Below are 12,462 nucleotides of genomic sequence, written 5' to 3'. Positions count from 1 at the left end.
TATTGAAGAATTTCAAAAATATTTTCTTTTATTAGGTTGTTTACTCATGTGGGTTAGATATGATTTAATTTGAGATTTTGAACTGATTTATGAACTCTGAATATTTTAAATGCTTTAATTGATTGATGCTTAATCCTATACAACTCGATACTATATACACAATGAATTAAGTTTGTTGTTATGATAAAATGAGNAGATGTGCTCATCAAATTTGGGAAGTTGATATTCCCTGCGGACTTCCTTGTTATAGACCTCGAAGACGACCAAGATATGCCAACAATTTGAGGTTAACCTTCTTCATTAACGATTCAGACTTTGATTGATATGGAGAAAGGTAAGCTAACCATGAGGGTTGATGATGAATATGAGATCGTTAAATTACATAACCCATCCAAGCAATCATTAGTCGTGGGGGAGTGCAAGTAAATTGTTGAAAAGATGTAATAAGGCTTATATGAGATGAGATTAAGCATAGATATCTAAGAAGCCTTGGTCGAGAGGAGAATGAAAAATTCAAAGTCTAGAGGGCAAACAATTATGCAAGGCTAGAAATTGCAAGGAGCACAAGGGATCAAGACACCATATTCAATTCTTTCGTACAATCTAACTAAAGATTACAAACTAAGTACTTATTGAGAGGTAACCCAACCTCTTCCCTTTTATTTATTTTGCTTTCTGTATTACAATGCATATTGCATTAGATTTAGGCACTTTTCAATTCAGTTTGCAAGTCATCTTCATCACTGACACTTAGCCTAGTTACAGGAAAACATTAGTTGAGCCAGAAGGAGTTGAAATATACATATGACTTGAAATTGGAGTTTAAGCATAAAAGGAAGAACTAATTTTGAGTATTTTGATTGTTTTATTCTCCTTTTAGTAGGTACCATGGATATAATTATACATTGGAATGAGCTTAACAACTTGCTTTGAGATAGATTGCTAAATATTTCCTGCCACATTCAACGAAAAAATCTGGGAACTTACCTTCTTCCTCATTCCCTTATATCTTTAACAATGCTTTATGACATTGAGAACAATGTCGATTTTAAGTTTGGGTAGGTTAAAAAACCTTTGAGTTTTTACTTTTCGTGTGTTTTTTTAGTGTTTGTGTTTTTTCATTATTACTCTAGTATATAATAGAAAAATACCAAAAAAAAAAATATTGAAGAATTTCAAAAATATTTTCTTTTATTAGGTTGTTTACTCATGTGGGTTAGATATGATTTAATTTGAGATTTTGAACTGATTTATGAACTCTGAATATTTTAAATGCTTTAATTGATTGATGCTTAATCCTATACAACTCGATACTATATACACAATGAATTAAGTTTGTTGTTATGATAAAATGAGTTGATTCATATGGTATGCTGAATAGGTTGATTGATTTTATAGATGCTATACCCAAAACTATCCTAAATCAATGATCCATAGACCGAATTTAACATAGTTTAGGGATGATTTTACTATTATAGGTAGAAACAGATATGAATGGGGATTCTATGTGTAAAAAAATTATGTGGTGATTGTCTTATATTAGTGGGATAAAGTTTGGCGAAAATCTTAAGTTGGAGGTCGGTTTGCTTGAATAGGTATTTGGCCCCTGTTTGGCCCCCATTAAATTTTATTTCATTACATTTCATTTTTATCTCTCCTATTTTCAACCACACAATATTTCATAAAATAATATTACACGTAAATAGAAAAATTTTCATTCTTTTTCAATCACTCATTTAAAAAAAAATACTATTCCACCCATTTTCATTTCCAAAAAAAGGGGGAAAATGAGGGCTTGATAAGGGATATTGCACTAATCAAGGCATAATTTTTTTTTTTTTGAAATGTGAAACTTCTCTTTTAAGCCTTTATGATTCGAGTAATTAATCCTGCAAAGGTATCTAAAAACCTGGTGTCCTAAAGTTATCTAACTTGACCGTCATCGGCCTAAAGCTTGATACAATGGTTGTTTAGAAAGCAATTAGAGAGGAAATTGCACTAAAAAAAAATTCTTTGAAACTTTTTTACTTAGATTATTAAGCGTGTAAGTTTTAAACTTGGTGCCCTAAAATTATTTGATTTGGGAGTCATCGACCTGAAGTGTGTTATATGGGTCATCTAAAACTTAACAGAGAGAATGTAAAAAACATACTTTTTAAATTAGAAAAGACAAGTGCCATGAAAAAAGCAAAAGTACTAAGCCCTCGTTTGGCCCTCATTTTGTGGAAATAAAAATGGGTGGAATAGTGTTTTTTTAAATGAGTAGTTGAAAAAGAAGGAAAAATTTTCGATTTACATGTCATATTATTTTATGGAAGATTGTATGGTCGAAAATAGGAGAGAAAAAAAAAGAATGTAATGAAATGAAAATTAATGGGGGTCAAACGGGGGCTAAATGTCTTGGCTAAGTCTCAAACATTTGTTTGTGGAATTTGACTTTTGATCAAGTATTAGCCTAGTTGAATCTTGAAGGTCGAACCAATCAAATAATTGGAGAATCTTTGCTCATTGATGTGTTGACTTGCAACTAATGATGTCCACTTGAACTAGAGAGGGTGACGACAATCATGAAAAATTCAGCCTTAGATTACGCATTGGGAACAAGTGAAAAGAAGAAAATGGATGGTGTGTGAATCATACGAGAGATGAAATGATATATTTGATCACAGAGGATTGGAAATTGAACCAACTTGTAAATTAGTGGTTGACTATTTAATTCTTCACACACACATCGATTTTACATTGAAAAAGTGAATATTGATTTTGGTATTGTAACCTTGAAGCTGTTTATAGATTTAATAGCATAATTTCAAATCTCGAGGAAAAAGGCTAGATTATCCAACCAAAACATAATGCATGTTTGTGTGTTTGTTAAGTTAGGTTATAGTTTTGATTGAGAACAAACAAATGTTTAAATTTGGGGTGTTTGATAAGTGTATTTTATACACTTATTTGGACATAAAAACATAGACATTTAATATTTCTTTTAAACATTTACAACCTCTTTTATTGTATATTTCATTTATTAATTAAAACTCGGTGATTGGGAATGGAATTAAAAGAAATGAAGGGAAAATGTCGAAGTACAAAGTTTGAGGACCAAATTGAAATATTCAATGGCTGATTTGGACCACAAGAGATACTTTGAAAATTGCTAGGAGTCAATTGTATCGAACTAGAAATCAAAAGGGAATGGAATATGATCATAATATTCACATGAATCAATTTTTAATTACGCAAGATATCTTCCAAATTTTTAATAAAAAATTGAGATCAATTTTTGGCATAACATTCTAATTGGAAAATTTATGTTTTTATCAAAATTGTAGCACTTTGAGTTAGCTTTTCAACACACTTTAAATCGTCTCAATCGAATATCATGAGACAAAGTTTTGACCTAGATAATGACTGCTATACACTGACAAAAATTAGCGCATGAAGACAACTTTCCTAATTCAATTTGAGCTCTTTTGAAAACTAATTTTGTACATGATTTTAAACCAATGGTCGACTCCTACAAATACCTAATAGCAGAATACATTAAAAGACCTATCCTATACCTCTCATATATATTATACTCTATTATTCATCAATTATTATCATCAAATGGGACTTGCAAAAGTTCAACCAAGTAAAGATTCAAATTTGATTTTTGGGCAAAGAAGATAAGGTACAAGTGAAGATTCATCCAGAAACCATTGAAGAGACTCAAGATTTCAAAATTCATCTTTATTTTCTTAATTTATCAAAAAATTAGGGTCGTGTCTTTTCACTTAAATCTAATTTCTTGAAATTTCAATATGTTAATATAGTTTTATACATTGTTATGATGAGAAGAACTGTTGTTGTGATATTTTTAATTAATTATTTTGACTTTAATTTGATTTGAATTGTGGATATTTATTATCGTTTTTATCATCTTTTCAATTGTTTAATCTCCAATTGAATTGTTATCGAGAGAGACTAAGCACAATATAATAAACACTATAATGTTCGATAGAGGATAAAGATCTCTATACTAAATATGGTTTTAATAGGTATTCTAGCATTTGCTAATGCATTTATCATATTTGCATTTTTCATCGAGAGATAGAAGGTGTTAACCCCAAATTATGTTACCAACAAAATCCCAGTCATTTTTCTCCACGTGGACTTCACCTGTACACAGAATACCTCGTTAGGAGGTAAAGCCTGTCGATTGAGAAAATTGTCCAGCAACCGTTTGCACTTCGACGATCAAGTCAATGGCCGAACAAAATATATATAGAGTGTAAGAGTCAGGAGAGGGGGTTTGGCTAGGGTTTAGAAATCATCTCTTAATTCTATAATGAAGCCCCATATATATGGAAAATGAAGATGAACAGAATGCATTAATAGGCCTCGTCCAAGTCCAATAGGAAGGCGAAATATGCAATAATTTTATAGGCATAATAATAGTCTCCTAAGTCCGAGTCGTATATTCATGTATGAGTTAGATTTCGAAATATAAGTAGTCAAGTAGATGAGGTCTTACAGATTGCCTCAGAAAATACGAGTAGTTCCAGTAAGTGAGGACTTACGAATTGCCTTGAAAATATATGTACCAGCCTGAATTAGCGAGGGCTTACGAATTGCCTCGATGGATGTTGTATATTATTTTTCGAAATCTCGGCAACATCTCCTTTGTAATATGGATTAAACCAACCTGTAATACAACATAATATCTCCACCACAGATATATAAAATAAATTGGGATCCAAATGCCCCTCCAAAAACTCATAACTATAAAGTGAATAATGATATCACATTTTTCCAATGTATAATATGCAGAAAGCCTATCATATATCATAGCAAGTCATATGCTTGACAATAGTATATATAATGTGACATGCATACTAGCGCTAGTAAAAAGTGTCATGGGACATGAAGCATGCTAGCAGTGATGTTACATGCTTACTTGGCAGTAATAATATAATGCATATGTTGGCAAATCAATAATATAATGTATATGCTAGCAATAATAATGTAAGGGTACTAAGATACTACTATCACATAAGTTTCCCAAGTCAAATATTTATATGCGGATTAGACTTGAAAAATAAGCCACTACGATGAAGCTGATGTCAAGACGAGACTGAATATAACTTAGCTATGATAAGCTGACGTCCTTACATGGGGGTGATGCATCTATGGCAAGGGCTTCCTCCATCATGTTTGGTCCAGTCATGGAAGGGATTAAATTCTAAGGTAGCAAAGTTGTCCTTGTCAGAGCTCCCTTTTTTTATTTTCTTTTTATTTTAATATTTTTATCTCCTTGCCGGTTTACTCTTTTGTGCAAGGGCATTTTCCATGGTGTTTGATCCAGCCATGGAAGGCTTCATCTTCGTAGGTAGTAAGATGGGCCCATCTCTCTCTTTACAAAGCTGTAAATGACTCTTTGCATGGTGGATGACTCATCCATGTCAAGGGCTCCCTGTATGGTGGATGGTTCATCCATGCAGGGGATAATATAAGCTATTTGAAGATAAGTAGATATGCTATAATTGAAGTAGAAGTAAAACTCTAAAAGATAGGTAGCTGTAATGTAGAGGTATGATAAGCTTTCTGAAGATAGATGTGGCAATAATGTTATAACTCATATTGTGAGGCATCTCGCGAAGTGAGAAATAAATATCAAGCTGGTAGGTTGTCTCAAATTATCGGAGACTTATAATTAGGCCTCAGATAGATGAGGTCTTATAGTTAGGCTCGACGATAGTGATGGGCGAGAGACAATCATTTCATGAAGCTAGGAATAAACATTTGGTAAAGCGGGGAATAAACATCCCACAAATAGCTCTCGAACTATCAATTTTATAAGCGGTCTCGAATAGACAAGGTCTTACAGCTAAGCTTGACAATAGTGAAAAGCGAGGAATAAGCATCTCACAAAGTCAGAAATAAGCATCTGGCGATGCGAAGAATGCGCATCCCGCAATATCTCTCGAACTATTGGAGTCTTATAAGTGATCTCGGATAGACGAGGTCTTATAGATAAGCTCAACAATAGTGAGAGGTGGGGAATAAACATCTTGCAAAGTCAGGAGTAAGCATCTGACGAGGTGGGAAATAAACATCCTACGAATACTCGAACTATCGGAGTTTTATAAGCGGCCTTGGAATGAAAAGATCTTATAGCTAGGCTCTACGATAGTGAAGGGCAAGAAATAAATATATCAGGGATAAACATCTGGCGAGGCAGGGAATAAACATCCTGCGAATACCTGCCAAACTATCGGAGTCTTGTAAATGGCCTCGGAATGACGAGGTCTTATAGCTAGGCTATGACGACAGTTAGAGGCTAGGAATAAACATCTCGTGGTTAAGGCCAGGAAAGGCTCATTTTGCTAGGGTAAACACGTCTGGCTATTTGTCTCGTCCTTTTTTCAAGGAACGAGTACTTTAATATATTGTCTCTGCCTTTATTCAAGGAACAAAGAATTCAAGTTACCACCTCTTCCTTTATTTAGCCCCTATTTGATCCCCATTACCTGAAAATGAAAATGGGGGGAATAGTAAATTTTAGAAAAATGAGTGGTTGAAAAAGAAGGAAAAGTTTTTGATTTACATGTAATATTATTTTATGGAAAATTGTGTGGTTAAAAATATGAGAGAGAAAAATGAAATGTGATGTAATTTAATTTAATGGGGATCAAACAGGAGCTTAAGAAACAAGGACTTCATGGTATCACATCTTCCTTTAATCAAGGAACGAGGACTTATAGAATACTGCTTTTGATAATATGAAATCCACAAATTAGGGCTTGCCTTCAATGAATAAAAATCCATGAGCTAGCACCTTTGATGATACGAGTTATCCTCTGTGGACAAGGACTGATTGGACTTCACAATTATGTTCAAAGGATGCAAGTGCCATTAGCGAGAAAAATAACTGGCGCATGAAAGTTGAAATCACCAAAGGGCGCAAGGAAAATAAATCTTTCGAATGGTTTGATCCATACCATAAATTAAGTCCTCGGTGGCACCCATAAACCAATAGTTAGAGGCTGGGAGGCTTGATCGGAAGTAGCTTGAGATATTGCAAAGATGATCAAATGGGTAGTGATAGCAAAATGAATATGCCAAGAACCTAAATGGCTTCCCAATGGCAATATATATATATATATATTCGCTTAATTAATAAAAAATATGTACTAGCAGAAATTCTAAATGAGGATGAAATTTGGCATTTTCTACCTATTCTCGTTGTCAGTAACTCAATCCTTCATGCCAATAAAAAATCTGCCAAGCATTATTTTATTTTGAATATGCATTCCAAGCTCAAGCGTATCAATTGTATAGATTGAAGATCGATTTAAATGATAATCACGAAATGCAATTTGCCAACCCATATAATTGCCATGTAAAAGTAATAGGTAGGGACCATTTTATGGAAGCTTGTTGGAAATAATTTACTAACTTTAGAATCTCATTTAATAAATTCCCGAGTGTGAAGGCTGCAAAGGTAGAATCAAGGACAGCCCAAATCGAACAATAAAAAACACAACCCCACTAAGAATTGTGTTTAAGAGACAACCCAATAAAAAGGAACCTGTGCTAGCAAACCACCAATATATTTAGAGGAAATTACAGCCTGCCCCGTGTTTAAAGATCCAATTTCATAAACCAAGGATTAATTTTCATAATACAAAAATCAGGTTTTAATTAATATTTTATTATGCTTTAAATAAATATTTATTCATCTTGAATGCTTCTGCTTTTAACGTTAAAATTATAGAGAGAAAGTTTTCAAAATAGTAAACCATCTTTTAGAAATTGCAAAATCTTCGAACATACCCTCTATCAATCAATAAAACCAAATTGATTTTTACCCAAATTTCACAAATATCTCCTACTTCATTTCAATCGACAGTCGAACCTACTACCCCATTCTCTCATGGTACCTAAGCAAATCCTCTAAAGCCACACAGTTCTGTTTGCTTTCCAAGAAGATCGAACACGAAGGGAAGGGTTGGTATTGGGAATCTTGTAAAATGGCCATTACAATAGTTGTGACCGGAAATCTCGATCCATTTCCGGCGACACATCTGGAAGTGAACTAGGAAAGAGAAGAAGCCTGAAAGTAAAAAAGAGAGTTCATGAAGAAATCCCCAAAACTCCGACTGACTCGCAAAAATCGAAATCGAAAACTGTAAGTTGATNTTTTCTAATTAATTTGGGTGAGTATGAATAGCATATTGTTAATTTGTTAGGAAATCTTTCCAGTATTATTTATGTGAACAATGAGCGAAATGTGGATTGTGCCCAAGATTATGAACTATCTTCAGATTGTGAAATGTTTTCGTTTGACCACCTTGATTTGTGTGACTAATGCCTAAAATGTTTGTGACCAAGACAATGAAATATCATTATATTGTGAGATGTTCTAGTGTGCTAGATTTTGGTGTTTGCATAGGCAATCTCATTGTAAATGCTATGATGGGAGGAGTCAGGGACTCAATGCAATAACTATATTGTAGCATAAATGAAATCATACACCACTTCTTTGTAGATATATTAAATCATACACCATTTAGGAATATGGATTGTGGCCAATATGATTCGTGTGACCAATATAGGTTGTGACTAGTATTATTTGTGTGAACAATGCATGAAATGTAGATTGTGACCAAGATTATGAACTATCTTCAAATTGTGAGATGTTTTCATGTGACCAATATGGATTGTGACCACCCTGATTTGTGTGACCAATGCGTGAAATGTGGATTAAAACGAAGATTATGAAATATCTTTATATTGTGAGATGTTTTCATGTGACCAATATGGATTGTGGCCACCTTGATTGTGGATTGTGACCAATATTAAGAACTATCTTCAGATTGTGAGATATTTTTGTAATGGTTCGTAGACAGTATAATGTTCTTGATTTCGTGAACAATGTGAATATAATGTGATCAATTTGAGAATCTGACATGTTTACCCTCTCTTTACTGTGATGCAGGAATGTAAGTATATTATCCCGGAAGTTTTTTGGTTTCCGGGTAAAATTACAACCAATACGAAAAAAAATGTTTTGTCAAATTTCACATCGAAATTCACTGATGAACAACTCGCTATCCTAGCAGACACATGCTTTTCATACTATATGGAATGCCACGAAATCATATTGCAGCCCCAATTGATGCTAGACGAGCTATTGCTACATTACTCTTTAAACATAAAGAGATCAAGAGGTCGACAACTCGGGTGAAGCCAAGGGGAGAGAGATTGTAATTGAATGATTGTAGAATTTTAGTTTAGTGCCTAGTAGATTTGCAATTTTTTTTTGATATTTTGAAATGCTGGGAACAGATATATGGAAATTTTGAATGTTTACGTTAATGCAATAGTGGAATTGTGTTTGATCATGTGTTTTCCAATTTTCTAATAGTTTCGCATTTCTACTGTTGTTTGAATGCTCAATGCAACTTACATTCTCTAAGGGCACAGTTCTCTTAGTATCATTTAGATGTTATATTTTTCAGTCGTTAATCACTTTGATGCCCAGGTCCCAGGTGTTTGATTTATATGATCAGGTCACAAATTTGTAAGCTCAGGTCACAGGGTTTTCATCACAAGTCCAAGGTCACAGGTCACAAATTTGATTGCCTTTGTGTGCACAGCTCATGGGTTACATTCACGTGTTAGTTCTTCACAGCTCACATTGGTGTGCTCAATTCATAGACTCATGTGCACAAGTTACATATCACCTTTGCGTGCACAGGTTATGGGTTACAGTTGCATGCTAAAGTCGCATGTCACATATTTGTTTGCTTCGGTCAAAGGCACTAGTCACAGGTCATCTTTTTGTACACAGGTCACATTGTAATAGATTTAGAAGTCTAGGTCACAGATCACAGACTTGTGTGCACAGATCATAGGTCACATTTGCATGCTAGTTCTTCACAGCTCACATTCGTGTGCACAAGTCACGATCTATACCTTTTAGAGTCATGTACACCAAAACATCACTGTCACTATTTATTTTGACCGGAGGCAAATCAATGTTCAATAAGTAATTCATTGCGATCGTGACCTTTGCAGGATCCAAACCGAACTTTGTCGTTACTGTGTCCACGAGCTTCACATAACAGCAAGTATGATTGAGCAAGACCAAGGGTGAATGTGCTCCATATAACAAGCATACGTGAACATATCACATTTCTGCAATAGTGCATAAGAAAAAATTCAATCACAAATAATATTACAAATCACAATTCATTCGGATACAGGTCACAGATTATGAAAACATTTGAGAAACTGTAGAGTAAATGACGGAGAGAGAAATTCTGGACACAGGCATAAATATGGTCACAGAGACAAATTTCAATTACAGAAACATTCTCATATGCTTTTCATAACTTGGCAGGTGTTTATAGACGAAAAATTATGGTCACAAATCCATAATTTTGCAATATAGATAGAAATTAATGTCACAAATAGATATTCTGGTCACAAAGACATTCTGTTATGATTTTCATAACTTGGCGGGCATAATTACCATAAATTTAACACAACAAACTTAAAGCCTAGTAAAAAATTCGCACACATTTTGCAATAAAGAAAAAAATTAACATCACGGACATATATTCTGGTCACAACCACATTTGCAATACACTACACAATTTTTTAAGATTCATAGATCTGTAATACGTGTTTGTGACCAATATCACATAAATACGACCAAATAATGCAAATAATCATTGTTTGCTATCTATTTTCAATTGAAATAAATGTAACATCAGATATCGACTATTTTCCAGATAGCACAACTGTTTCAGATAAACACACTGATGAATGATTGTGTCCACCAGAATTCGATTAATTGTGACCTCCGTAGACAACTATTTTTCAATTACAATTTGAGTAAGTCGTAATTACGAAGAATTGCGCCATATTAATATTTGTGGATTTTTTCCAGAGACGATGATGCTGTTTTTTTGGAAAATTCTGTTGGAATGGTAATTGATTGCTTTATTTCAGGAACTATATTTACTCATACTATATATAAATATATAAAATATATTATATATCCATTTATGACCTGATTTCTGAATATTTGAAACATGTTCCTTAAATTTGAAATGGTGAATTCTAACGATCTGGGTCATGTATTGTTCCCTTTGACTTATCTAGTGATTTAATGGGACAACCCAGCCTAAAAATAGCACGGTAAATGACCTGTGAAAAACCAAAATATGGAAAGAAAATTTAATCAAAAAGGACAGAAAAGTGAGAAACCTTAGGTCTATTCCAACCAAATTGCTTGTAAAAGGCAGAAATGAATGACCCATCTCTTTTCAAACACACAACCATCACGTTCATGTCTCCACCAAAATTAATGTTTAATGTCTACCAAAGTTGTCCACATCCTACTGTTTCCTTGTATTGTGCAGTGCTAATTGTCGTCGGAGGTTTACATAACGTGGTTGCTCCAACAGGGCTGTAGATGCACCTATTTTTCTTTGTTTGGCCGACTCTATATGCCTCAATAGAAGTAGTTGGAGACTTCATTTACGCCAATGCTATTTGTTGAGCAGATTAAGAGCATAATATTAAGTCTGAATATATTTTTGCTAGAAATGATTTCTTTAATCATCCACCAGAGAATGTCCTCCTCTCCTAAACATTCTTCAACTAGACTGATTTTATAATGGTTTAAGTTTAAGCAATCTCCAAATGACAAAAAGGGTAATAAACCCATGAGCTTAAGGTGAAGAATTGGTGGCTAGAAAATAACTATACTGTTCCGAAAAGATAAGATCTTGAATATGGATGAGAAAATAAACAGTGAAAGAGATTACTTCTCTTTTTCACAATTTGGAAAGTAAAAGAAGCATGCTTCTGTTGTGTAATATTTTGCGTCTGATCTTCTTCTTGTTGTGCTCTTCTTTTCTTTTCCAGTACCTCCATCTCTTTCTTTTTTAAATGCCTGACTCCATCTCTTTTTTAATGGAAGAAAATGCTCAAAAATTTCTTCATCTTCTCGTTGCTGTCTTTACTATCTTTCAATAGAAAGTTGTCTAGGAAACACATTTTTCAGTGACTTTTTGAATATGGTGAAAACATGGATAATGTACCGTTTTCCACAAACGGTGCCAATCTGTTGACTCCAAAAATATTACCGATAGAATCCCCACATGTCCCTCCAAGCGGACGTCACCTACAGATGGAACACCCCGTTAAGAGGCAAAGGCCGCCAATCAAGAAAAAGGTTCGACAGCCATTTGCACTGCAATGGTCAAGTCAATAATCAGATAAAATATATATAGAGTGCAAGAGTTGGGAGAGAGGGTTTGGCTAGGTTTAGAAATCATCCCTTAATTGTTTATTGAAGCCCCATATATATAGAAAATTAAAGATGGGCCAAAAGAATTAATGGGCCTCATCCAAGTCTAATAGAAAGGCCCAATATACAATAATTTTATAGGCATAAGAAAAGGG

The sequence above is a fragment of the Olea europaea genome, unplaced genomic scaffold (assembly GCF_002742605.1).
Source record: "Olea europaea var. sylvestris unplaced genomic scaffold, O_europaea_v1 scaffold1725, whole genome shotgun sequence".
Taxonomy (NCBI): Eukaryota; Viridiplantae; Streptophyta; class Magnoliopsida; order Lamiales; family Oleaceae; genus Olea; species Olea europaea.
Note: the sequence above shows the minus strand (reverse complement) of the source record.